The sequence below is a fragment of the Triturus cristatus genome, chromosome 11 (assembly GCF_964204655.1).
Source record: "Triturus cristatus chromosome 11, aTriCri1.1, whole genome shotgun sequence".
Classification (NCBI taxonomy): Eukaryota; Metazoa; Chordata; class Amphibia; order Caudata; family Salamandridae; genus Triturus; species Triturus cristatus.
The window spans coordinates 590,474,602-590,500,369 of record NC_140594.1 but is presented as its reverse complement, the minus strand read 5'-3'; the positions used below and the strand labels follow the sequence as shown (position 1 = coordinate 590,500,369).

At 46.4% G+C, this 25,768-nt stretch overlaps 1 long non-coding RNA gene across 1 annotated transcript in view; it reads right to left on the bottom strand.

Moving 5' to 3' along the window:
* The window catches only part of LOC146785138 (uncharacterized), a 356,473-nt gene that overhangs the window by 189,491 nt on the left and 141,214 nt on the right, over nt 1-25,768 (bottom strand). The window contains exon 2 of the long non-coding RNA XR_014970921.1: nt 22,965-23,121. This is a non-coding gene — a long non-coding RNA (uncharacterized LOC146785138). The remainder of the gene's footprint in view (nt 1-22,964; nt 23,122-25,768) is intronic.

Genomic DNA, 25,768 nt, shown 5'->3' with positions numbered 1-25,768 from the left:
CATAACAAAACTTGAAGTTTCCCAGATGAGAGGTGCTACCACAACGATAACACGAAGGATGTTGTTCAACTCTTGTTTTCGGGGAATTAGACACAGATGGTGTCCGGGAAGCATTGACGTTAGTACCCTTGACTAATTTAACAGGTGCTTTTGTGGTAACCAGCTTGACCTCAGATGCAGATGTAGTTTCAGATGTCGATACAGGTGTATTTAACTCTTTCATACAGAGTTGAGAATGTTCAACACTCTTTGCCAAGATAAGAGCAGTCTCAAGGTCAGGATCATCAGAGGATAGAAGCTTCTGTTGAACTTTCTTGTCACATGTGCGTTCAATAAGCTGATCGCGAATTATTTCATCACGAAATTCTCTATAGTTACACTTGAGAGCCAAAATTCTGAGAGCAGCAACAAAGTCATCAATAGATTCACCAGGCATCTGTACACGCTGTAAAAATTTGTGCCATTCCAGAACTACGTTGCGCTTAGGATTAAACCTTTTATCAAGAGTTTTTACTAAGGAAGCATAGTCATCAACAATTAGTGCATCCCCATCTTCACCTCCGCTGGTGCACGTCCACACCGACTCCAGAGGTAGAGTTTGCAAAACTGACCTGGCCTCAGCACCTACATTGTACATTAGTAAGGCCTTCTTCTTCTTAGATGTGAAAGTATCACCATCGATTGCTTCCAAATAAGCCTCAAAAGTGACCTTCCATTGTTGCCATAGCATAGGAGGAGGACCAGGTAACTGTAGAAATGGAGGTGGAGCAGCAATGTTATCCATTGTTAATCTTGCGTGGGTGAGTTGCTGCCACTTAAGATAAACACTATCCTGCAAATGCCACTTTGGAATCTATCCACTACTACCGAAAGTGTCTTTTAAACGAAAAAAAATAATACTAATAGAACTTCAAAATTGTCTTCTTCTGCTTAAAAATGCTTTCATGTGTATATAACTGTACATTGTCTTCTTCTGCTTAAAATGCTTTCATGTGTATATAATTGTACGTTTCCACAAAACTATGGATTGCAGGTTAAATATACTCCTTCTGTATTATTCCATCTGCCATGTCGACAAGTAACACTTCGCTTTTAAAAGAACAACAGAAATTAGCGCTGAACTCCTCGCACCGCCTTTAACCAAAGCGCATGCTTCGGAAACGCCAAGTTGCCAAGGTTACTGTAAAACACAAGGCAAGGAACGTCACAGGGTGACGCTCGCGCTGACGCCGCGGGCCGATCTACGCGCCGAACAAATCACCAGAAAGAGAGGAAAAACCAAAATACATCTCACCGCTGAGGATCGTCGTTGGCAGGAAGAGCAGCGGAGAAAGATTCCAGGTCCGCCAACCCTGGAGCTCGATGAAGTTCGATTTCTTCGTGTTTGCCGAATCGACGGCAGTGCAGGCAGAAAAAAAAACAGAATCACGGAACAGGTGAAGGGGGACTGGAAGCTGGACCAGCCCGTCGCCAATGAAAGGAAGATACCAGGTTAGTGTGGCAGAGCTTCTTTATTGCGGTCCAGACACACAGATCCCCCGGCAGCAACTGCCAACCCCGACTGTTCTACATTCCCTGCACGGAACATTCATTCCAGGTTCTGTGCAGAGAACCTGAACACGGACAGAACCCCAACAGGTAGAATAGCACATAATTAAGATGCGAACAGTGCAGTAGCATACAGTGTAATGGAGTACACTGGAGTGGCATATAAGGGAATTGGATAGAGGGAAGTGGCGCACATTGGAGTAGCATAAAGCAGAATAGCATAGAGTGGAGTAGCGTACAGTGATGTGGTATATAATTCAGTGTCCTAGACTGGAATAGTGTATAGTGCCGTGTGGTAGAGTGGAATAGCATAAAGTGGAGTGAGGTTGGGTGGGCTAGGACACAGTGGAGTGCCATACAGTAGAATGGCATAGAGTGGAGGGGCATAAAGTACAATAACCTAGATTGGAAAGGCCTACAGTGCAGTGGAGTAGGGTGAAATAGCAGAGTAGAGTAGAGTAGCCAGTCAGTCAGTCATGAAACTTTATTATTGGCCCGGAGGCCATTAAAGCAATACAAAACTCAATAAAAGACAGTTCTGAAAATTATGTGACCAACAAGAATAAAACAACATTAGTTCCAAAAATATCACAATTAAATCTCAAACGAAGTATTTTTAAGATTATAAAACCATCGAATAAAATATGCTAAAAATAGGTTAGAACCCTACAAAACAGTACATATAAGAAGTCGGGAGTTTACAATGTGAACAACTTTAGAGAATAACCATTAGTACAGCAGGGAAAAAATATAAAAAAATAAACACGTCCCAAGATTCAAGTCTACCAGCAGGGAGGAGATTCAACACATTTCACTTTTTCTAGTTTTTTTTAAAAATCTTTGCGCACCTGGTACACCACATGGAGTATAGAAACCTGGAAGTGGCGAAAGTCATCAAAAAGGATGTATCATATTTTAAAAGTCTAAACGCCTCGAGGTAAGTCCTGTAGCCCAAGTTCTTACATAATTGAACAGTCCATTTCACTCTGGCCATTTTGTATAAGGGACAGAATAGCAGAACATGCAAATCAGACTCTACAGTGGCGTCGCACCCTGGACAGCCCTGGAATGGAGTTAATGCGCCTTTCCACTTATTAGAATAAGCCCTGAGAGGAAGTGTTCCGTATCTGAATTGCAGATATAGTTTCTTGGCTTGAAGAGGCTGGATTTGATCGATGATCTGCTCAAAGTGATAGACAGATTTTACCTCCAGGAATCTAAAACTCAGTGCACCTAATGAACTATTGTGTAATAGGCCAGCCAAACAGTGTTCCCTAAGGGCAAGTGCAAGGGATTTTTTTGAAATAGTAGGACAAGACTGTTCTGGTAGGAGCCAGATCTCTGGCCTCCCTAATGCATAGCAGAGATTTCTAACATGCATGATCCAGGGGATCTTCCCCACCCCATTAATAGAAAGCAGATCCTTAAGTTCTTCTCTATAACTGGAGAACTCAGGCGTACTCCAGAGCCGTCTCCAGAAGAGGAGGGGGCGATTGGCAATAATGTCCGAAATAGGGACCGTGCCCAAATCAAGTCGCAGGGGAAGGATGGGGGTGCTCTGTGGGAGTCTTAAGAGGCGTCTAAGGAACTCATTCTCAATCAGGACAAGAGAGTTAGTACTTGCATGATCCCAGAGTTCAACCCCGTAAAGTGCTCCTCCTCTGGCTAGGGTTTAATAGATTTCTACTGGGGGGCCTAGGGTTTTATGGGAGCAATCGTTGTATACCTTCAGAATACCCCCCACAGCTTGGGCCAGCTTTAAATTGGCTTTGGCCACGTGAGTCCCCCAATTCATCCGATCATTCAAAGTAACCCCGAGGTATTCAAATATTGAAGTTCTCTCAAGGGCTATTCCATCTATATGGGGGTGAGGGCAGTTAACTGTAGTAGGTCCAAAGACCATATATTTCGTTTTAGAACAATTGATCTCCAAATTTCAATTTTTGCAAAATTGGCAAAACGCTTTCAATGTTCGCTGGATGCCCATTGGTGTTTTAGACAAAAGAAGCGTGTCATCCGCGAACATGAGAGCGGGTATTTTGCGATCTGCCAAGCGTGGAGAATCTAAATCTTTCTTGCCCTGTAGGTCAGCAATCAGGCCATTCAAAAAGAGAGAAAAAAGTGTGGGGGCCAGGACACACCCTTGCATAACCCCCCTTTCCACTGGGAGAAGCGCTGAGAGTTCCCCCTTTTTCCCATACCATACCCATGCAAAGGTGTCTTGGTGCAGTCGTTGTAGAAGGGAGCGGATATATAGGGGAATACCCATATCTTTCAATAGGGCCCAGAGCTTGTCTCTCTGGACCAGGTCGAATGCGGCTCGTAAGTCTACGAATATCAGATACAAGCTACCCCCCAAGACCACGGTTTTCCAGAATAATAATTGAAGTCTAAATAATTGGTCGATGGTGGAGACCTTAGCACGGAAACCAGCCTGTAGGGGGGTTAGTATCTGAAATCGTCCATCCAAGTCTGGAGCCATACTAATAAGAAACGGGCAAACAGTTTTTGGAGGACATCAATTAGGCTAATCGGGCGGTGATTCGCCGGGTCCAACGGGGAGCCCTTTTTGAATATGGGTATGATTTCTGCCCCTAACCATGTATGCGGGACCTCCATACCCTGGAGGATAGCATTAAACAGAATCCAGATATAGGGAGCCCATATCTTCGGTTCACTACGGAATAGATCTCCCGGGATTCTATCCAAGCCCGGGGCTTTTCCTGATGGTATACTCTTCAGAACCGCTACCACTTCTTGCAAGGTACAGGGCGGAACAATCATATTAGGACTACCAGGGTCTGAGGGGAGAATTATCTCAATGGATATAAGGTTGGGGGCAGCGGCTAGTGGCCTGTTATTATATGAATACAGGTTTTTAAAATGTGTGATCCAGACCTCTTTGCTCAAATTGGGCGCTATAACATCGGAGCCCTCAACCTTACCTGTTTTAACTAGATTCCAAAAGGCCCTAAAGTCTCGACTATCAAGTGCGGTCTTAATGGAAGCCCATCTATCGTCCTCCCATTCTTGCTTAGCATAAGCAATTAAATTCTTATAAAAGCTCCTAGCTAGTCTAATATTAATATGTGTTACACTTTTTATCTGTTTTAAAAGGGCACTTTTCGCCTTTCTGCAAGAAGAATTATACCAGAGATTGGAGCGAATTGGTCGTGCCTTAAAGTTCCCATTTGTATAAAAGAAGGTTGTTATTTTACTGAGAAGATCTTGGTTGATATTTTTTATAGCCAGTTGATGTATAGGATCAAGATTTTCCACTGGGAATCTAGAAGCAGTCTCTAGGAGAGGGACAACTTGTGAATACAATGCAGCTACCTTGTCACCTGATTGAATAAGTTTACCCCATCTGACTACCACCAGCTATACTGATCAAATTTGGTGGAGACAAGAGCTCTTCAGAGGGGGGCGTTTGACTATTACCCACCAGGAGAATTAATTCCAGCACTAAGAGGTTATGATCACTGTCGTGTCTAGTATTACGTTAAAATCCTTAATGCAGGTCCAAAATTCTATGTCTACCATTATATAATCTATCGTTGTACCTCTACCCGGTCTATTAAATGTAGGTTTGCCTGTTGTATCAGATGGAAATCTTCCATTGCAGGCCCTAAGAGAGTGGGAAATTGTGAGCTTATTTAGCTGAAGAGCTAGTGGGGTCCAGCCTTTTGTTGGATACATGGTGCATTCTGGAATGGACCATGCAGAATCCTCATCCAGGGTGACTGTGTTGACACCATCTAGGGGTTCATAGTGACAGTTAAAGTCACCCCCTACAAGTTCATATGATGAGGCTGGAAGAGTAGAAAGAAACTGGTCTAGGTCGTTTAGAGTGGGGGATGGGAAGGAAGAAGATGTTGGCCTGGAATAGACATTAACCACTGCCACTTTTAGGCCAACTGTAAAAGAGAGAAGGATACAGAGGATATCTAGGGAATGGGTATCGATCATTTTGACTGTGCAACCCAGGTGGGAACCCACCCATGTACACAATCACCCAGATGGACGTCCCCTTAACCCCTGAGTTGCAGGAATGGAATAGGAAGCAAAACCAGGTCTGTGTGGAGGTGTCAAGGCCCAAGTTTCGTGGAATAAACAAAGGTCGTACTGATAAATTAGCACCCCCCACTCTGGATGGTCTAGTTTGGAAGTAATGCCTGCTAAATTCCAAGAGATGAACGCAGTCCTGTTAACCTCCTCTACAGGAACAACAGTCGATGTAAGTGGGCTCCTAGCCATGCTAAAACTGGTATAAGATTGGCCAGGACAGACATTGGGGCTAAGAGGGCATTCTGTATCAGTATGTATGGTCTGTGCCCTCCGCCCGATGTGTCCGTCATTTTCTAAGGGGATGGTCTCCTACTTATACCCCCACGAGTCCCTATCACTGTCAACTATGGCGCATGATGTTTCTCTCCATGTTTTAAAAATTGATGGTGGTCAATCAACATAATTCAAAGGACTGTACCTATTCTCGAGAGATAAAATGTTAGCTCTAGCCTGCTCATGAAATCGAGATTGGAAACAGTCATTACGTTCATGTGACGATTCGGGGGGATAAAAGTATCCCAGAGGAAGTGGATAAATAGTACCAGATTCATTGTTGGTACCCCTATTAAGTATATTGTGTACTAGGCCACGATCTCTAAAATTAATCACCACACAGTCCCCGTCTATGTCCTTACTTTTCGCTCCCAGCCAACTAACCCTTCTGACAAAGAGGATTTCTCCCTGAGCAGATTCTGGGATTGGTCTATTCCTATTTAGCCAGTAGATGGTCTTGTTTTTGAGCTCTGCGTAGGGTTCTCTTCGTTCAGATTTTAACGGTGGCACCCCTACTAGTACCACTACATAAGGAGAAGCAGCGGGAGGTAGGTCCAAACAGGGCAATTGGTGGTGAGTTTCACTAAAGCCTTGATGGTGCAAATTGCCCTGTGGAACTGCTGGAAGTTCAGAGGGGTTCCGGATAAAGCCATGTGGGTGATTTGAGGAGTTTATACGAGTCACCTCATTAGAATTGGTCTGGCAAGCTTGGGAAGGAGTAGGGTGTGGGATGCACAAAGTTGTTCGGGATTGTGCCAGAACTGGCCTTTCGACATGGGGACCATTAAGGGTAGCAACACCTGTTGGTGGCTGATTGTTACTAGAAGTAGCAATATCAGCAGAATTGAGCCCATTTGGAGTGATAGAGTGACTACCTCCCACACCCCTTGTGTTCAGCAATGTGACTACCTTATCTATCCGACTCGACAGGATTTTAAACTGAGTCTTGATGAGTTGTTCAAGAAGCAACTGTAAATCAGTTAGTAGATGGGTTGCCCAAACATGAGGTGTAAATGTAGGGTTCAAAGGTACTGTGCCCTCCTGGGGACCCTCTGGTACTTTATTGTCTGGAACTAAGGTTTTGCTAGGGTGCTTACCTTTCTTAGGTTTTAGTTTGCGCTTATAGCTCTTAACATTAGCTTTAGGAGCCTTTACAGTAGACGGCACGGGTGTTGATAATAGATCAATTTGAACCTGTGCACACAGGACTTCACTATTAACTGATTCGTAAGTAGTGCCCGATAGTTTAGGGGGTGATAAAAGTGCAAGACCTTGTGTCAGCGGAGCGATGGGAATTGATGGAGTGAATGAGAGGCGTCGTTCGGTACTCTCAATAGCACTTGAGACAGCTCCGATAGCTTGTTGTAACATTTTATCAATGGCAGTCGGATTGGTAGTTAAGGAATTTGAGATGGTTTTTTGCCGAGTCTGTGGACGTGTGGTTATGGGGTTGGGTATGCCCATCTTACTATTTGGACTTAAGTTCTTTATAAAAGAATAAAGAGAAAATATTTTTTTTTAAAACACTACTATATTAATATAAGAATCATTAAAATTATCTAAGTTTTTTAAACTTTTAAACTACAAACAACCCCAGTCCAAGTCCAATATTGAAATGCCCACATAAGTTAGTCTCAGCTTGTGACAATAGCTTGATTGTTACCGTGATCAAAATAGTTTGGTCCACGCTGCGGAAGAAACAAAGTGCCTTTTAGGCGCGATGTGAGCGCCTCCCCCTGAGTCTCCACAGGTGAGTGTGCAGGGATGCACCCTGGGGGCTGTAGTCCTAGCCTGGTTGAGTACGGTCAGGAGGCCGTGCTTCTAGGCAATAGCTGCCCTCCTCTTCTCCTCGCAGCTTCGCAGCCTCTTTTCAACTCCTCACGGGTCACACGATGTCGGCTCACCAGCAGACTCCCACCAAACAGGGGCAGAGGCAGCGCTTTTAGGCGCGATGTGAGCGCCTCCCCCTGAATCTCCACAGGTGACTGTGCAGGGATGCACCCTGGGGGCTGTAGTCCTAGCCCGGTTGAGTACGGTCAGGAGGTCGTGCTTATAGGCAACGGCTGCACTCCTCTTCTCATCGCAGCTTCGCAGCCTCTTTTCACCTACTCACGGGTCACACGATGTCGGCTCACCAGCAGAGTAGCGTAGAGTGGAGTGGCATAAAGTGTGGTGGCATATATTACAGTGCGGTAGAGTAAAATAGCATAGAGTGGAGTTGCATATGGTGGAACAGCATTGAGTAGATTGGCATAGAGTGGAGTGGCGTACAGTTTAGTGGCATATAGTGGAGCCACATACAGTGGAGTTACGTACAGTTGCATAGAGTACAGTGGACTCGTGTAGCGTACATTGGCATACCATACAGTGGCATGGCATAGAGTGTAATAGCATATAGTAGAGTGGCATACAATAGAGTGTTATACAGTGGTATGGTGTAAAGTGCTGTGCTGTACAGTGGAGTGGCATACAGTGGAATAGTGAAGAGTGGAGTAGCATGGAGTGCAGTGGTGTACAGCGGAATGGCTTGGACTAGAGTCTTATACAGTGGAGTGGTGGACTGTGGATTAGCATGGACTGGAATGGCATACAGTCAGAGTTCAATAGCATATACTGGAGTGGCGTATAGTATAGTTGCTTACAGTGGAATAGCGTACAGTGGAGTGGAGTAGAATAGAGCTGCATACAGTGGAGTGGCATAGAGTGTAGTGGCATACAGTGGAGTGACGTAGACTGGAGTAGCGTACAGTTCATTGGCATACAGTGGAATAGCGTAGAATGGAGTGGCATACAGTGTTGTGGCTTACAGTGAAATAGTGTAATGTGGCGTGGCATACATGGGGTGGCATAGAGCTGAACAGAGTAGAGTGGAGTAGCATACAGTAAAATGGGATTGCAGTGGCAGAAGTGAGGTGGTCTAGACTGTAGTGGAGTACAGTGGAGTGGTTAAAGTGGAATGGCATAAAGTGGAGTGTTGTAGAGTGTAGTAAAATACAGTGAAGTGGCATACAGTGGAATATCGTAGAGTGGAGTGGCGCAGAGTGGACTGGCATACAGTGAAATAGTATAGTGGCATACAGTGGAGTGGCGCAGAGTAGAATAGCATAAAGTGGAGTAGCATACATTGGAATGGTGTACAGTGGAGTGGGGTACAGTGGGATAGCATAGAGTGGAGTGGCGTAGAGTGGCATTTCATACAGTGGAATGGCGTAGAGTGGATTAGCATGCAGTGTATTAGTGTGGGGTGGAGTGGGGTAGTGGGTAATAGCATACAGTGGAGTGGCATGCAGTGTAGTTACATACAGTTGAATGGCATAGAGAGGAGTGGCGTACAGTGGAATGTGGGAGAGTGGACTGGTGTCGAGTGGAACAGCCTACAGTAGAATCGCATAGAATAGAGTGGAATAGGATACACTTACATAGCGTAGAATGGAGATACTTAGAGTGGAGGGGTGTACAGTAGAGTGTCATAGAGTTGAGTGTCATAAAGTGCAGTGGTGTAGAGTGCGATGATGTACATTGGAGAAACATACAGTTGAGTGGCACACAGCAGAGTGGTGTAAAGTGGAGTAGTGTACATTGGAGTGGCATACAATGGAATAGCATAGAGTGGAGTGGAGTACAATGGCGTGGCATTCAGTGGAATAGCATAGAGTAGAGCGGGGTACAGTGAAGTGGTGTAAAGTGGAATAGCGTAGAGTGGAGCAGCGTGTAGTGTAGGTGAATACTGTGCAGTGGCATAGAGTAAAGATGCCCAATGTGGAATGGCATGCGGATATAGATTACATTTGTCAGGAATGTACAATATGGTGTACAGATTAACGCAAGACAGCGATTTGAGCTTCCTTGCATTTCTCCAGATTTACCAAGCAGCACCAGGCCAGGAATGTGTTGCTTTGTAAATGTCAGATAAATATTATGTTGTCCGTGTGAGATTATGCTTGAGGCAAGCATAATGCAATGCAATAATAAATGTGGCACTTACTTATATATTGCGTCATGTTATACCGCATAAAGTTTGCGATATACTGTTATACATGCTGATGATAAATCAGTATATAATTGGCCGATGTCGGTTTTTACAAAAAACTAAAAGGCAGGGATATTTTTTTTAATACACTTTATTTCTGTTCTGGGTTAGGGCTGTAATTATAAGTAAGTAGTAGGTTTTATTATTATTCTCTACCTATTACCTCTTTATTTAAATGTTAATAGGTACAAAAATTAATTTAACTTTATATATATATATATATATATATATATATATCACAAAAACCAAGGTTGCCCCATAGAAGACACCACACACGGATGGTTGGTACACACAAACATCAGCGGCAGCCGAGATAGCAGCAGTGCTCAATGCCTTCCAAATAAGCTGCCATACGCGTTTCGAGCACACCCTGTGCTCTTGATCACTGGCTGAAGAAATGAGGAAAACGGCCTTTGCTTGGCTGAAACTATTTATTTAAATTCAAGTCCCGCCCCAATGAGCGTCATCAAAATGGCTTTATGGTCTTTATAGTCCATTAAATGTCTTGTGGACTTGCTGCCAAATATAATCCCAAGTGGGTTCCCAAGTGGGTGCCGTTCCTCATTCCATGGGTTGAAATGTACAAAGTTAATAAAACCAAATGGTGTTGAAAGCATTTCCAGCGTCATTGCTCCTCAGCCAATATGTACCGCTGACAACGGCACCCTCCGTTCCTCAGAGCACTCGTAAATGCAAGCACCGAGGAACCGCTGTAGCGGCAGGGCATCTTCGCGGCTGGACAGGCCGCTATACATCACAAAAACCAAGGTTGCCCCATAGAAGACACCACACACGGATGGTTGGTACACACAAACATCAGCGGCAGCCGAGATAGCAGCAGTGCTCAATGCCTTCCAAATAAGCTGCCATACGCGTTTCGAGCACACCCTGTGCTCTTGATCACTGGCTGAAGAAATGAGGAAAACGGCCTTTGCTTGGCTGAAACTATTTATTTAAATTCAAGTCCCGCCCCAATGAGCGTCATCAAAATGGCTTTATGGTCTTTATAGTCCATTAAATGTCTTGTGGACTTGCTGCCAAATATAATCCCAAGTGGGTTCCCAAGTGGGTGCCGTTCCTCATTCCATGGGTTGAAATGTACAAAGTTAATAAAACCAAATGGTGTTGAAAGCATTTCCAGCGTCATTGCTCCTCAGCCAATATGTACCGCTGACAACGGCACCCTCCGTTCCTCAGAGCACTCGTAAATGCAAGCACCGAGGAACCGCTGTAGCGGCAGGGCATCTTCGCGGCTGGACAGGCCGCTATACATCACAAAAACCAAGGTTGCCCCATAGAAGACACCACACACGGATGGTTGGTGAAGCCTCTCGCCCTATTGGGTATGACATTTTTACGAATGGAGGCAGCGGAACCCACTTGGGGAGTGAACTTTTGAGCCTGTGTAGTATATTACAAACTGCAATTACCAGCATGCTACGGCACCCACTGGGGCGGGGCTTATCATTTAAATAAATTTGTTCTTTGATTCCGCCTCCTGTGTTCAGCCAGCCAGTGATCAAGAGTGTAATACTCGAAACGCGTATGGCAGAAGGGAAGGCTGCTATCTGCTATCTGCTCTGAAGCTCTGCAACCTGTGGTGTTAGTGCGGATATCTCTCCGTGTGTGGCGATTCCTTTTGGGGCAACTCGTGTGTTTATATTTAGTGGCTGTCCAGCCACGGAAAAGCCCCCCCGCTTGCCAAGGCGGGTCTGAAGTGCTCGATGGGAGCGCTCGTGTGAACGGAGGATGCCTGTATCACAGTGTACTACTTGCAAGTGGAGGACAGTTTGGTGAAGCCTCTCGCCCTATTGGGTATGACATTTTTACGAATGGAGGCAGCGGAACCCACTTGGGGAGTGAACTTTTGAGCCTGTGTAGTATATTACAAACTGCAATTACCAGCATGCTACGGCACCCACTGGGGCGGGGCTTATCATTTAAATAAATTTGTTCTTTGATTCCGCCTCCTGTGTTCAGCCAGCCAGTGATCAAGAGTGTAATACTCGAAACGCGTATGGCAGAAGGGAAGGCTGCTATCTGCTATCTGCTCTGAAGCTCTGCAACCTGTGGTGTTAGTGCGGATATCTCTCCGTGTGTGGCGATTCCTTTTGGGGCAACTCGTGTGTTTATATTTAGTGGCTGTCCAGCCACGGAAAAGCCCCCCCGCTTGCCAAGGCGGGTCTGAAGTGCTCGATGGGAGCGCTCGTGTGAACGGAGGATGCCTGTATCACAGTGTACTACTTGCAAGTGGAGGACAGTTTGGTGAAGCCTCTCGCCCTATTGGGTATGACATTTTTACGAATGGAGGCAGCGGAACCCACTTGGGGAGTGAACTTTTGAGCCTGTGTAGTATATTACAAACTGCAATTACCAGCATGCTACGGCACCCACTGGGGCGGGGCTTATCATTTAAATAAATTTGTTCTTTGATTCCGCCTCCTGTGTTCAGCCAGCCAGTGATCAAGAGTGTAATACTCGAAACGCGTATGGCAGAAGGGAAGGCTGCTATCTGCTATCTGCTCTGAAGCTCTGCAACCTGTGGTGTTAGTGCGGATATCTCTCCGTGTGTGGCGATTCCTTTTGGGGCAACTCGTGTGTTTATATTTAGTGGCTGTCCAGCCACGGAAAAGCCCCCCCGCTTGCCAAGGCGGGTCTGAAGTGCTCGATGGGAGCGCTCGTGTGAACGGAGGATGCCTGTATCACAGTGTACTACTTGCAAGTGGAGGACAGTTTGGTGAAGCCTCTCGCCCTATTGGGTATGACATTTTTACGAATGGAGGCAGCGGAACCCACTTGGGGAGTGAACTTTTGAGCCTGTGTAGTATATTACAAACTGCAATTACCAGCATGCTACGGCACCCACTGGGGCGGGGCTTATCATTTAAATAAATTTGTTCTTTGATTCCGCCTCCTGTGTTCAGCCAGCCAGTGATCAAGAGTGTAATACTCGAAACGCGTATGGCAGAAGGGAAGGCTGCTATCTGCTATCTGCTCTGAAGCTCTGCAACCTGTGGTGTTAGTGCGGATATCTCTCCGTGTGTGGCGATTCCTTTTGGGGCAACTCGTGTGTTTATATTTAGTGGCTGTCCAGCCACGGAAAAGCCCCCCCGCTTGCCAAGGCGGGTCTGAAGTGCTCGATGGGAGCGCTCGTGTGAACGGAGGATGCCTGTATCACAGTGTACTACTTGCAAGTGGAGGACAGTTTGGTGAAGCCTCTCGCCCTATTGGGTATGACATTTTTATGAATGGAGGCAGCGGAACCCACTTGGGGAGTGAACTTTTGAGCCTGTGTAGTATATTACAAACTGCAATTACCAGCATGCTACGGCACCCACTGGGGCGGGGCTTATCATTTAAATAAATTTGTTCTTTGATTCCGCCTCCTGTGTTCAGCCAGCCAGTGATCAAGAGTGTAATACTCGAAACGCGTCTGGCAGAAGGGAAGGCTGCTATCTGCTATCTGCTCTGAAGCTCTGCAACCTGTGGTGTTAGTGCGGATATCTCTCCGTGTGTGGCGATTCCTTTTGGGGCAACTCGTGTGTTTATATTTAGTGGCTGTCCAGCCACGGAAAAGCCCCCCCGCTTGCCAAGGCGGGTCTGAAGTGCTCGATGGGAGCGCTCGTGTGAACGGAGGATGCCTGTATCACAGTGTACTACTTGCAAGTGGAGGACAGTTTGGTGAAGCCTCTCGCCCTATTGGGTATGACATTTTTACGAATGGAGGCAGCGGAACCCACTTGGGGAGTGAACTTTTGAGCCTGTGTAGTATATTACAAACTGCAATTACCAGCATGCTACGGCACCCACTGGGGCGGGGCTTATCATTTAAATAAATTTGTTCTTTGATTCCGCCTCCTGTGTTCAGCCAGCCAGTGATCAAGAGTGTAATACTCGAAACGCGTATGGCAGAAGGGAAGGCTGCTATCTGCTATCTGCTCTGAAGCTCTGCAACCTGTGGTGTTAGTGCGGATATCTCTCCGTGTGTGGCGATTCCTTTTGGGGCAACTCGTGTGTTTATATTTAGTGGCTGTCCAGCCACGGAAAAGCCCCCCCGCTTGCCAAGGCGGGTCTGAAGTGCTCGATGGGAGCGCTCGTGTGAACGGAGGATGCCTGTATCACAGTGTACTACTTGCAAGTGGAGGACAGTTTGGTGAAGCCTCTCGCCCTATTGGGTATGACATTTTTACGAATGGAGGCAGCGGAACCCACTTGGGGAGTGAACTTTTGAGCCTGTGTAGTATATTACAAACTGCAATTACCAGCATGCTACGGCACCCACTGGGGCGGGGCTTATCATTTAAATAAATTTGTTCTTTGATTCCGCCTCCTGTGTTCAGCCAGCCAGTGATCAAGAGTGTAATACTCGAAACGCGTATGGCAGAAGGGAAGGCTGCTATCTGCTATCTGCTCTGAAGCTCTGCAACCTGTGGTGTTAGTGCGGATATCTCTCCGTGTGTGGCGATTCCTTTTGGGGCAACTCGTGTGTTTATATTTAGTGGCTGTCCAGCCACGGAAAAGCCCCCCCGCTTGCCAAGGCGGGTCTGAAGTGCTTGATGGGAGCGCTCGTGTGAACGGAGGATGCCTGTATCACAGTGTACTACTTGCAAGTGGAGGACAGTTTGGTGAAGCCTCTCGCCCTATTGGGTATGACATTTTTACGAATGGAGGCAGCGGAACCCACTTGGGGAGTGAACTTTTGAGCCTGTGTAGTATATTACAAACTGCAATTACCAGCATGCTACGGCACCCACTGGGGCGGGGCTTATCATTTAAATAAATTTGTTCTTTGATTCCGCCTCCTGTGTTCAGCCAGCCAGTGATCAAGAGTGTAATACTCGAAACGCGTATGGCAGAAGGGAAGGCTGCTATCTGCTATCTGCTCTGAAGCTCTGCAACCTGTGGTGTTAGTGCGGATATCTCTCCGTGTGTGGCGATTCCTTTTGGGGCAACTCGTGTGTTTATATTTAGTGGCTGTCCAGCCACGGAAAAGCCCCCCCGCTTGCCAAGGCGGGTCTGAAGTGCTCGATGGGAGCGCTCGTGTGAACGGAGGATGCCTGTATCACAGTGTACTACTTGCAAGTGGAGGACAGTTTGGTGAAGCCTCTCGCCCTATTGGGTATGACATTTTTACGAATGGAGGCAGCGGAACCCACTTGGGGAGTGAACTTTTGAGCCTGTGTAGTATATTACAAACTGCAATTACCAGCATGCTACGGCACCCACTGGGGCGGGGCTTATCATTTAAATAAATTTGTTCTTTGATTCCGCTTCCTGTGTTCAGCCAGCCAGTGATCAAGAGTGTAATACTCGAAACGCGTATGGCAGAAGGGAAGGCTGCTATCTGCTATCTGCTCTGAAGCTCTGCAACCTGTGGTGTTAGTGCGGATATCTCTCAGTGTGTGGCGATTCCTTTTGGGGCAACTCGTGTGTTTATATTTAGTGGCTGTCCAGCCACAGAAAAGCCCCCCCGCTTGCCAAGGCGGGTCTGAAGTGCTCGATGGGAGCGCTCGTGTGAACAGAGGATGCCTGTATCACAGTGTACTACTTGCAAGTGGAGGACAGTTTGGTGAAGCCTCTCGCCCTATTGGGTATGACATTTTTACGAATGGAGGCAGCGGAACCCACTTGGGGAGTGAACTTTTGAGCCTGTGTAGTATATTACAAACTGCAATTACCAGCATGCTACGGCACCCACTGGGGCGGGGCTTATCATTTAAATAAATTTGTTCTTTGATTCCGCCTCCTGTGTTCAGCCAGCCAGTGATCAAGAGTGTAATACTCGAAACGCGTATGGCAGAAGGGAAGGCTGCTATCTGCTATCTGCTCTGAAGCTCTGCAACCTGTGGTGTTAGTGCGGATATCTCTCCGTGTGTGGCGATTCCTTTTGGGGCAACTCGTGTGTTTATATTTAGTGGCTGTCCAGCCACGGAAAAGCCCCCCCGCTTGCCAAGGCGGGTCTGAAGTGCTCGATGGGAGCGCTCGTGTGAACGGAGGATGCCTGTATCACAGTGTACTACTTGCAAGTGGAGGACAGTTTGGTGAAGCCTCTCGCCCTATTGGGTATGACATTTTTACGAATGGAGGCAGCGGAACCCACTTGGGGAGTGAACTTTTGAGCCTGTGTAGTATATTACAAACTGCAATTACCAGCATGCTACGGCACCCACTGGGGCGGGGCTTATCATTTAAATAAATTTGTTCTTTGATTCCGCCTCCTGTGTTCAGCCAGCCAGTGATCAAGAGTGTAATACTCGAAACGCGTATGGCAGAAGGGAAGGCTGCTATCTGCTATCTGCTCTGAAGCTCTGCAACCTGTGGTGTTAGTGCGGATATCTCTCCGTGTGTGGCGATTCCTTTTGGGGCAACTCGTGTGTTTATATTTAGTGGCTGTCCAGCCACGGAAAAGCCCCCCCGCTTGCCAAGGCGGGTCTGAAGTGCTCGATGGGAGCGCTCGTGTGAACGGAGGATGCCTGTATCACAGTGTACTACTTGCAAGTGGAGGACAGTTTGGTGAAGCCTCTCGCCCTATTGGGTATGACATTTTTACGAATGGAGGCAGCGGAACCCACTTGGGGAGTGAACTTTTGAGCCTGTGTAGTATATTACAAACTGCAATTACCAGCATGCTACGGCACCCACTGGGGCGGGGCTTATCATTTAAATAAATTTGTTCTTTGATTCCGCCTCCTGTGTTCAGCCAGCCAGTGATCAAGAGTGTAATACTCGAAACGCGTATGGCAGAAGGGAAGGCTGCTATCTGCTATCTGCTCTGAAGCTCTGCAACCTGTGGTGTTAGTGCGGATATCTCTCCGTGTGTGGCGATTCCTTTTGGGGCAACTCGTGTGTTTATATTTAGTGGCTGTCCAGCCACGGAAAAGCCCCCCCGCTTGCCAAGGCGGGTCTGAAGTGCTCGATGGGAGCGCTCGTGTGAACGGAGGATGCCTGTATCACAGTGTACTACTTGCAAGTGGAGGACAGTTTGGTGAAGCCTCTCGCCCTATTGGGTATGACATTTTTACGAATGGAGGCAGCGGAACCCACTTGGGGAGTGAACTTTTGAGCCTGTGTAGTATATTACAAACTGCAATTACCAGCATGCTACGGCACCCACTGGGGCGGGGCTTATCATTTAAATAAATTTGTTCTTTGATTCCGCCTCCTGTGTTCAGCCAGCCAGTGATCAAGAGTGTAATACTCGAAACGCGTATGGCAGAAGGGAAGGCTGCTATCTGCTATCTGCTCTGAAGCTCTGCAACCTGTGGTGTTAGTGCGGATATCTCTCCGTGTGTGGCGATTCCTTTTGGGGCAACTCGTGTGTTTATATTTAGTGGCTGTCCAGCCACGGAAAAGCCCCCCCGCTTGCCAAGGCGGGTCTGAAGTGCTCGATGGGAGCGCTCGTGTGAACGGAGGATGCCTGTATCACAGTGTACTACTTGCAAGTGGAGGACAGTTTGGTGAAGCCTCTCGCCCTATTGGGTATGACATTTTTACGAATGGAGGCAGCGGAACCCACTTGGGGAGTGAACTTTTGAGCCTGTGTAGTATATTACAAACTGCAATTACCAGCATGCTACGGCACCCACTGGGGCGGGGCTTATCATTTAAATAAATTTGTTCTTTGATTCCGCCTCCTGTGTTCAGCCAGCCAGTGATCAAGAGTGTAATACTCGAAACGCGTATGGCAGAAGGGAAGGCTGCTATCTGCTATCTGCTCTGAAGCTCTGCAACCTGTGGTGTTAGTGCGGATATCTCTCAGTGTGTGGCGATTCCTTTTGGGGCAACTCGTGTGTTTATATTTAGTGGCTGTCCAGCCACAGAAAAGCCCCCCCGCTTGCCAAGGCGGGTCTGAAGTGCTCGATGGGAGCGCTCGTGTGAACGGAGGATGCCTGTATCACAGTGTACTACTTGCAAGTGGAGGACAGTTTGGTGAAGCCTCTCGCCCTATTGGGTATGACATTTTTACGAATGGAGGCAGCGGAACCCACTTGGGGAGTGAACTTTTGAGCCTGTGTAGTATATTACAAACTGCAATTACCAGCATGCTACGGCACCCACTGGGGCGGGGCTTATCATTTAAATAAATTTGTTCTTTGATTCCGCCTCCTGTGTTCAGCCAGCCAGTGATCAAGAGTGTAATACTCGAAACGCGTATGGCAGAAGGGAAGGCTGCTATCTGCTATCTGCTCTGAAGCTCTGCAACCTGTGGTGTTAGTGCGGATATCTCTCCGTGTGTGGCGATTCCTTTTGGGGCAACTCGTGTGTTTATATTTAGTGGCTGTCCAGCCACGGAAAAGCCCCCCCGCTTGCCAAGGCGGGTCTGAAGTGCTCGATGGGAGCGCTCGTGTGAACGGAGGATGCCTGTATCACAGTGTACTACTTGCAAGTGGAGGACAGTTTGGTGAAGCCTCTCGCCCTATTGGGTATGACATTTTTACGAATGGAGGCAGCGGAACCCACTTGGGGAGTGAACTTTTGAGCCTGTGTAGTATATTACAAACTGCAATTACCAGCATGCTACGGCACCCACTGGGGCGGGGCTTATCATTTAAATAAATTTGTTCTTTGATTCCGCCTCCTGTGTTCAGCCAGCCAGTGATCAAGAGTGTAATACTCGAAACGCGTATGGCAGAAGGGAAGGCTGCTATCTGCTATCTGCTCTGAAGCTCTGCAACCTGTGGTGTTAGTGCGGATATCTCTCAGTGTGTGGCGATTCCTTTTGGGGCAACTCGTGTGTTTATATTTAGTGGCTGTCCAGCCACAGAAAAGCCCCCCCGCTTGCCAAGGCGGGTCTGAAGTGCTCGATGGGAGCGCTCGTGTGAACGGAGGATGCCTGTATCACAGTGTACTACTTGCAAGTGGAGGACAGTTTGGTGAAGCCTCTCGCCCTATTGGGTATGACATTTTTACGAATGGAGGCAGCGGAACCCACTTGGGGAGTGAACTTTTGAGCCTGTGTAGTATATTACAAACTGCAATTACCAGCATGCTACGGCACCCACTGGGGCGGGGCTTATCATTTAAATAAATTTGTTCTTTGATTCCGCCTCCTGTGTTCAGCCAGCCAGTGATCAAGAGTGTAATACTCGAAACGCGTATGGCAGAAGGGAAGGCTGCTATCTGCTATCTGCTCTGAAGCTCTGCAACCTGTGGTGTTAGTGCGGATATCTCTCCGTGTGTGGCGATTCCTTTTGGGGCAACTCGTGTGTTTATATTTAGTGGCTGTCCAGCCACGGAAAAGCCCCCCCGCTTGCCAAGGCGGGTCTGAAGTGCTCGATGGGAGCGCTCGTGTGAACGGAGGATGCCTGTATCACAGTGTACTACTTGCAAGTGGAGGACAGTTTGGTGAAGCCTCTCGCCCTATTGGGTATGACATTTTTACGAATGGAGGCAGCGGAACCCACTTGGGGAGTGAACTTTTGAGCCTGTGTAGTATATTACAAACTGCAATTACCAGCATGCTACGGCACCCACTGGGGCGGGGCTTATCATTTAAATAAATTTGTTCTTTGATTCCGCCTCCTGTGTTCAGCCAGCCAGTGATCAAGAGTGTAATACTCGAAACGCGTATGGCAGAAGGGAAGGCTGCTATCTGCTATCTGCTCTGAAGCTCTGCAACCTGTGGTGTTAGTGCGGATATCTCTCCGTGTGTGGCGATTCCTTTTGGGGCAACTCGTGTGTTTATATTTAGTGGCTGTCAAGCCACGGAAAAGCCCCCCCGCTTGCCAAGGCGGGTCTGAAGTGCTCGATGGGAGCGCTCGTGTGAACGGAGGATGCCTGTATCACAGTGTACTACTTGCAAGTGGAGGACAGTTTGGTGAAGCCTCTCGCCCTATTGGGTATGACATTTTTACGAATGGAGGCAGCGGAACCCACTTGGGGAGTGAACTTTTGAGCCTGTGTAGTATATTACAAACTGCAATTACCAGCATGCTACGGCACCCACTGGGGCGGGGCTTATCATTTAAATAAATTTGTTCTTTGATTCCGCCTCCTGTGTTCAGCCAGCCAGTGATCAAGAGTGTAATACTCGAAACGCGTATGGCAGAAGGGAAGGCTGCTATCTGCTATCTGCTCTGAAGCTCTGCAACCTGTGGTGTTAGTGCGGATATCTCTCCGTGTGTGGCGATTCCTTTTGGGGCAACTCGTGTGTTTATATTTAGTGGCTGTCCAGCCACGGAAAAGCCCCCCCGCTTGCCAAGGCGGGTCTGAAGTGCTCGATGGGAGCGCTCGTGTGAACGGAGGATGCCTGTATCACAGTGTACTACTTGCAAGTGGAGGACAGTTTGGTGAAGCCTCTCGCCCTATTGCGTATGACATTTTTACGAATGGAGGCAGCGGAACCCACTTGGGGAGTGAACTTTTGAGCCTGTGTAGTATATTACAAACTGCAATTACCAGCATGCTACGGCACCCACTGGGGCGGGGCTTATCATTTAAATAAATTTGTTCTTTGATTCCGCCTCCTGTGTTCAGCCAGCCAGTGATCAAGAGTGTAATACTCGAAACGCGTATGGCAGAAGGGAAGGCTGCTATCTGCTATCTGCTCTGAAGCTCTGCAACCTGTGGTGTTAGTGCGGATATCTCTCCGTGTGTGGCGATTCCTTTTGGGGCAACTTGTGTGTTTATATATATATATATATATATATATATATATATATATATATATATATATATATATATATATATATATATATATATACACTTTTTTTAAGTACTAACACGGTACTACCTAGAAAGCACCATTTTTTAAAGAAAGGTACCTTTTTTAAAAATAGTTTTTACATTGTGTGGGAATTCTTCTATTTCTGCGGTACTCCGTACACATTTTTATAAAGAATTAAATATGCAACAAAAGAAAAAATACACGGTAATACACTAGACTTGTGAAATATAGTGTATTGTATTTTTTATGTTCTACAAATATTATTTTTTTTTAAACATTTTTTCCAAGTACCGCAGAACCTCATTGGAAGAACCATGATACTTCGGGACATTTTTAGAAAATATATATGTAAACCATATATAATGTTTCCCTACCTATTACCATTTTAATTAAGGGGTAATAGGTAGGGGAACATTATCAAATCTAATAGTTACCTATGTTTAAGCCCCAAACCCAGAACACAGGGAAAGTGGCCTTAAAACCAACATATATGCCTTTAACTTTTTTTAAAATATTTAAAAAAAAACAATGGTTCGCTGGGTACTCCATCTCAATAAAAGAAGAAAGGGGCTGATTATGAAGGCAGTCGGTCAGTTGACCGACTGCCATCACAGCAGGAATGAAACCGCCCAACAAGCAGTCGGCAGTCCCACCCACCATATTTCGATAAGACCGTCATGTAGTTAGTCAGAAACTGCCTTTTTCTACTGTGGCTTGTGCTGCTACTCTGACAAGGACATTAGCACAAGGCGCAGTAGAAAAAGGCATTTATCACACATCCATGCACCGTGAGCCAGGCTTCATGTGGTGCCTGGCTCACGGTGTATGGATGTGTGGGGGGCACCACATGTGCCCCTCTGGCCACTTAGCAGTGGCCCACAGGAGACAAGGGGCCTACTTAGGACCCCCAAAGTCCCTTTCTGGCTGCCTTTCCATGGTGGTGAGACCCCCATAAAAAGGAAGTCATCGGAAAGGGACATCCTAATCTCTGCGGTCATGCCTGCGCAGACACTACTCTCATGGTAGGGATATGAGTCTGACCGCTGCCCCGATGGGTTCTTTCAGCCTGTCAGAGGCGGCAGTCTTTCCCCCCCAACATCATTGCTCTGACTGCCCGAATTGTAATCTGCCATTCTGACCAGTCTGGTCTGGATGTCGGGCGGACCGACACCAATGGCCTGTCTGTGGGAGTCTGTCCAAAATCAAAATGAGGGGCAATATGTCTACAGTCATTAGAGACACAACAACACCAGTTACTCAAGACAAGAAAGAAGAAGGCAGGTAATCAATACTGAATAGCAATTTATTCTTTCATTGCATACTTTGATCCTTCTTGTGCATTTTTTGTTTTACTTAAGAAATTACTCAAAATTTACAAGAGCCTTGAATCACCTCCAGGTAGAACCATACTATCAGGGCGTGGCTCCACTTTGGAGCCCTTGGTAAGTACATTGATTTTTTCATTAAGGATATGCTTCTCTTCACAACCACATATGTGAAAGATACTACTAATTTCATTAACCTTATTGAAACAGAGCAATTCGATTCCACCACAGAGCTATTGGTCACACTGGATATAGAATCATTGTATACCAATATCCCACAAACAGGAGCTATTCAGGTGATAACGGATCCTCTGATTTGCAGACCAGCCCCTGTACAGGTCCCTACAGATTTCATCATTATCCCTTTTCGAAATAGCTCTTACAAAAAACATTTTCTATTTGAAGGTAAATACTACCGTCAACGCAAAGGTACATCCATGGAAGCCGTTTTCGCATCACACTTTGCCATACTGTTGCCATACTGTTTGTTGACGACATAGAGAGAAAATATGTCCTAAATATTACCAATCTTTTTTTTCCCAAAATGCATCTATGGAAAAGATACATAGGCAACATTTTTTAGATCTGGTCTGGTAATTGGTGCTGTTATGTCTCTAATGACTGAAGACATATTGTTTTTTATTCGGATTGATGCCCCAATGAACCATTGTTGTTTCTTTATATATAGCCTTACCATACGTTCTGTAAAGTTTTGAGGTTACTCTTCTTCTTAATAACTTTAATGTTTGTAAAGACAGTCATTAGCCAATCACATAATGACTTGTCATCAATAGTTTTTTTTTTTTATTGTTTTTATTAACATTTATTCTAGCAATCAACATTACATATCATTGTTCTTTACCATTTACGGTGCTATAAATTGACATTATCTCACAACAACTCAACTTTGAAACAACTGGTCAGTGCTTAAGTCAAGTTCCCATGAATCACTTAACATTTCTATGCAGTCAATAAACAGATCTTTTATGATATCTACATAGTCCCATGTTTTCACAGTTCATTATAGTACATTCAACATTGAGGAGGAGCATACCCATATACACTTAGGGGCGAACAGGCGTATCAATCTTTTCTGCTGCATTGTTGGCGGGGAGACGAGTCTCCACGTCGTCATCTGTTGCTCCATTGCAAAACCACGCCAGCATTGGCTCCCAGATATCCTTTGGCCTAGAGGCAATAGGCATTTGCTCCTGAAATAAAGACAATTGGGCATGACAAAAAGGTAATATCCTGTAGCCAATTTTTAACTGTCTGGGCAATAACTGACCCCCAATGCATAGCTACTCTATGTTTTGCCAGCAATAGTAGCATGGCCAGCAAACAAAAGGAACTTGCTGGTGTATCTTTTACATATCCCAGTATGCCTAATAGGAGTGTAGGCTCAACCAATGTTTCCAGAACATCCCCTATGGTGATAAAAACGGCAACCCAATATTTTGCTATCACTGAACAAGACCAGGCCAGGTAAAGGAAGGTTGCAGGTGTAGCCCCACATTTCCAGCAGCTAGTGTCTGATCTAATCCCCATCTGATACAGCTGTATAGGGGTACAATAAAATCGATGTAAGAATTTTAAGTGAATCAACTTTAGTTGCAACATGCAACTACGAATTGCACATGCGGCCTAAACATGCATCTTTCTCTTATCTTTCAAGCTCACTAAATTATCGGGTTTCGTTATTTATATTTTTTTCACATTAGTGCAGCTTTGCGCAAAGCTTTTTCCCACGTGTAAGTGTGTAAGGTGCATGTTCATTTCTATTTCTACTTACTATTAGTACGTATTATGTGTATGTTGCTGCGAACAGGTTTTGATTTGTGAAATCCTGCTCCATCAATCCGAGGTAAAAAATGCAACAGCCATAACAATAAATGTGCAAGAAACAACTTCTATGTGAAATTCTCTCTCAGAGTCACAGACTGAACAAGGTTTGAAGATGGACATAAGATACATGTGCTGCTGGAACGAGAAAGTCAAGTTGGCAGAAAAGAAAACCTGTGGCACTATAAGACTAAAAAACTTCTTTCTATCATGGAGGCAATACTTGTGAATAAGTAAAGCTGTTGTATTTTCATTAATCGTGCCACAACAATTATTACTTATTTTAAATTAGTAGAAATCAAAGATCAGAGGAAAAGATGAGATGAGAGATGAGATGAAAACAGTGAGCGAGAGTTAATTGAAGCAGGAATCAACAACAAATGCTACTGCACGCTGAGACCACTCCAAAGAGAACGTTGCACCGTTCTCCCTGCCAGACGCAGGTACCTGCATGCCAAAAGCAGCATGAGGAAAGCATTGCATTTCCCTCCCCAGGGGTGACCAGCTGCCACCACATACAGCCTTGGCAAAGAAGGAAAGCACTGCATGGCCCTAAGTGGCAGGCCACAGCAAGAGTGATGACACAGGCAGATAGAGTGCCAGCAGAGAGCAGCCTGGAAGAGACTATGCATGAGCACCACCAGTACTCCCCAGAGATAAAGGGGTAGGTTAGTGCTCCACAGAGGAGGAACAGCACCTCCCAGTCAACAGTGGCAGCAAGCACAAGAGAGGAGGGGCAACCATGCACAATGTGTTAGAGAGACTGAGCGTTTACTCACTTGGGCACATAGACAATGAATGGCTGCATGAAGGAGTCTGTGGCAGCCCACAGCCCCAGCACTGAATAGCCACCATTGGCTCATCAAGGAGAATGTCACATGGAGTGACCAACCCTACCAGGTGACCTCAAACCGAAGCAGGTCCAAGTGCCTTGACAGAGCAGTCTCGAGGTGCAAGCATGATACCATTGAGCAAAGGGGAGACAGAGGAAAGTTGCCCGCCATCTACGGAGTGAAGCACCTAGGAAACCCTAGAGAAAGGGCCCCTGTGTGGCCAGACTGCAAGAAGGATAGCGTCTACACACATTAACTACACTAGCACTGACTCACAGTGTGCCAGAGACTATTCAGGGACTGCCCCCAACACTGCCTTAAGACTGTGCCGCACATCGGTCCATTACAAGCAAGAGGAGAGTCGCATGTCCCCTAGTGGCAAGCTGCCACCAATGCATAAGAAACCCTCATTTCCCACAGGGATCCGGAGTTGCACCTGGAATACCTTGTCGAGGAAAAGAAAGGTATGGAAGAGGCTTCAGACTGGATCCATCAACACACACACACACACCTCTAATACCATCTATGAAATGGCTGACACACATGGGAAGACTGTGACAGGACCGGACCTGCGAGTGCTCCGTGACGGGAGAAGATGCACAGTCCAACAGGCACGACGGAGTTGGCAGGAGGTCCCAGTGTGAAGAGCTGACAACCCGTGGCCTGTCGCCATGTTCGCAGCATGTGCAAAGAAGACATGTAGCCGGATGCCACATTATACAGCAAGCAAGAACGGACGAATAAGAGAGCGTAGCATGCTTCCACATTGCAAAGAAGAAAAGGGGTGGAGAGGAAGGAGTGTGACAATCCTGTCACACAGAAGAAAGGATGACCATAGGTGCACAGGATAAATTATGTGGGGACAAGAACAAGGAATTCCACATACTGAAATAAGCCAGCCACCGGGGTGCGGTGATGTCACAGGAGATAGCTCAGCAGGAGTTCCAAACATAAAACACCTGCATGGGCAAGCTGTGTATCTGCCCGACACTTCACAGTGTGACCATCCAGCCACCTGTCACAGGCTGCTCAGAGGAAATGGCATCCCTGCTTGCAAGAGCACATGCCAAAGAAGAAGAGCTGCACCAAGTGTACAACAAGTTACATGACTACAAAGGCCCTCCAGTCACCCTTCCTCCATACAAATCATCGCCACCTGTCATCCAATGGCAAGCACTCCATC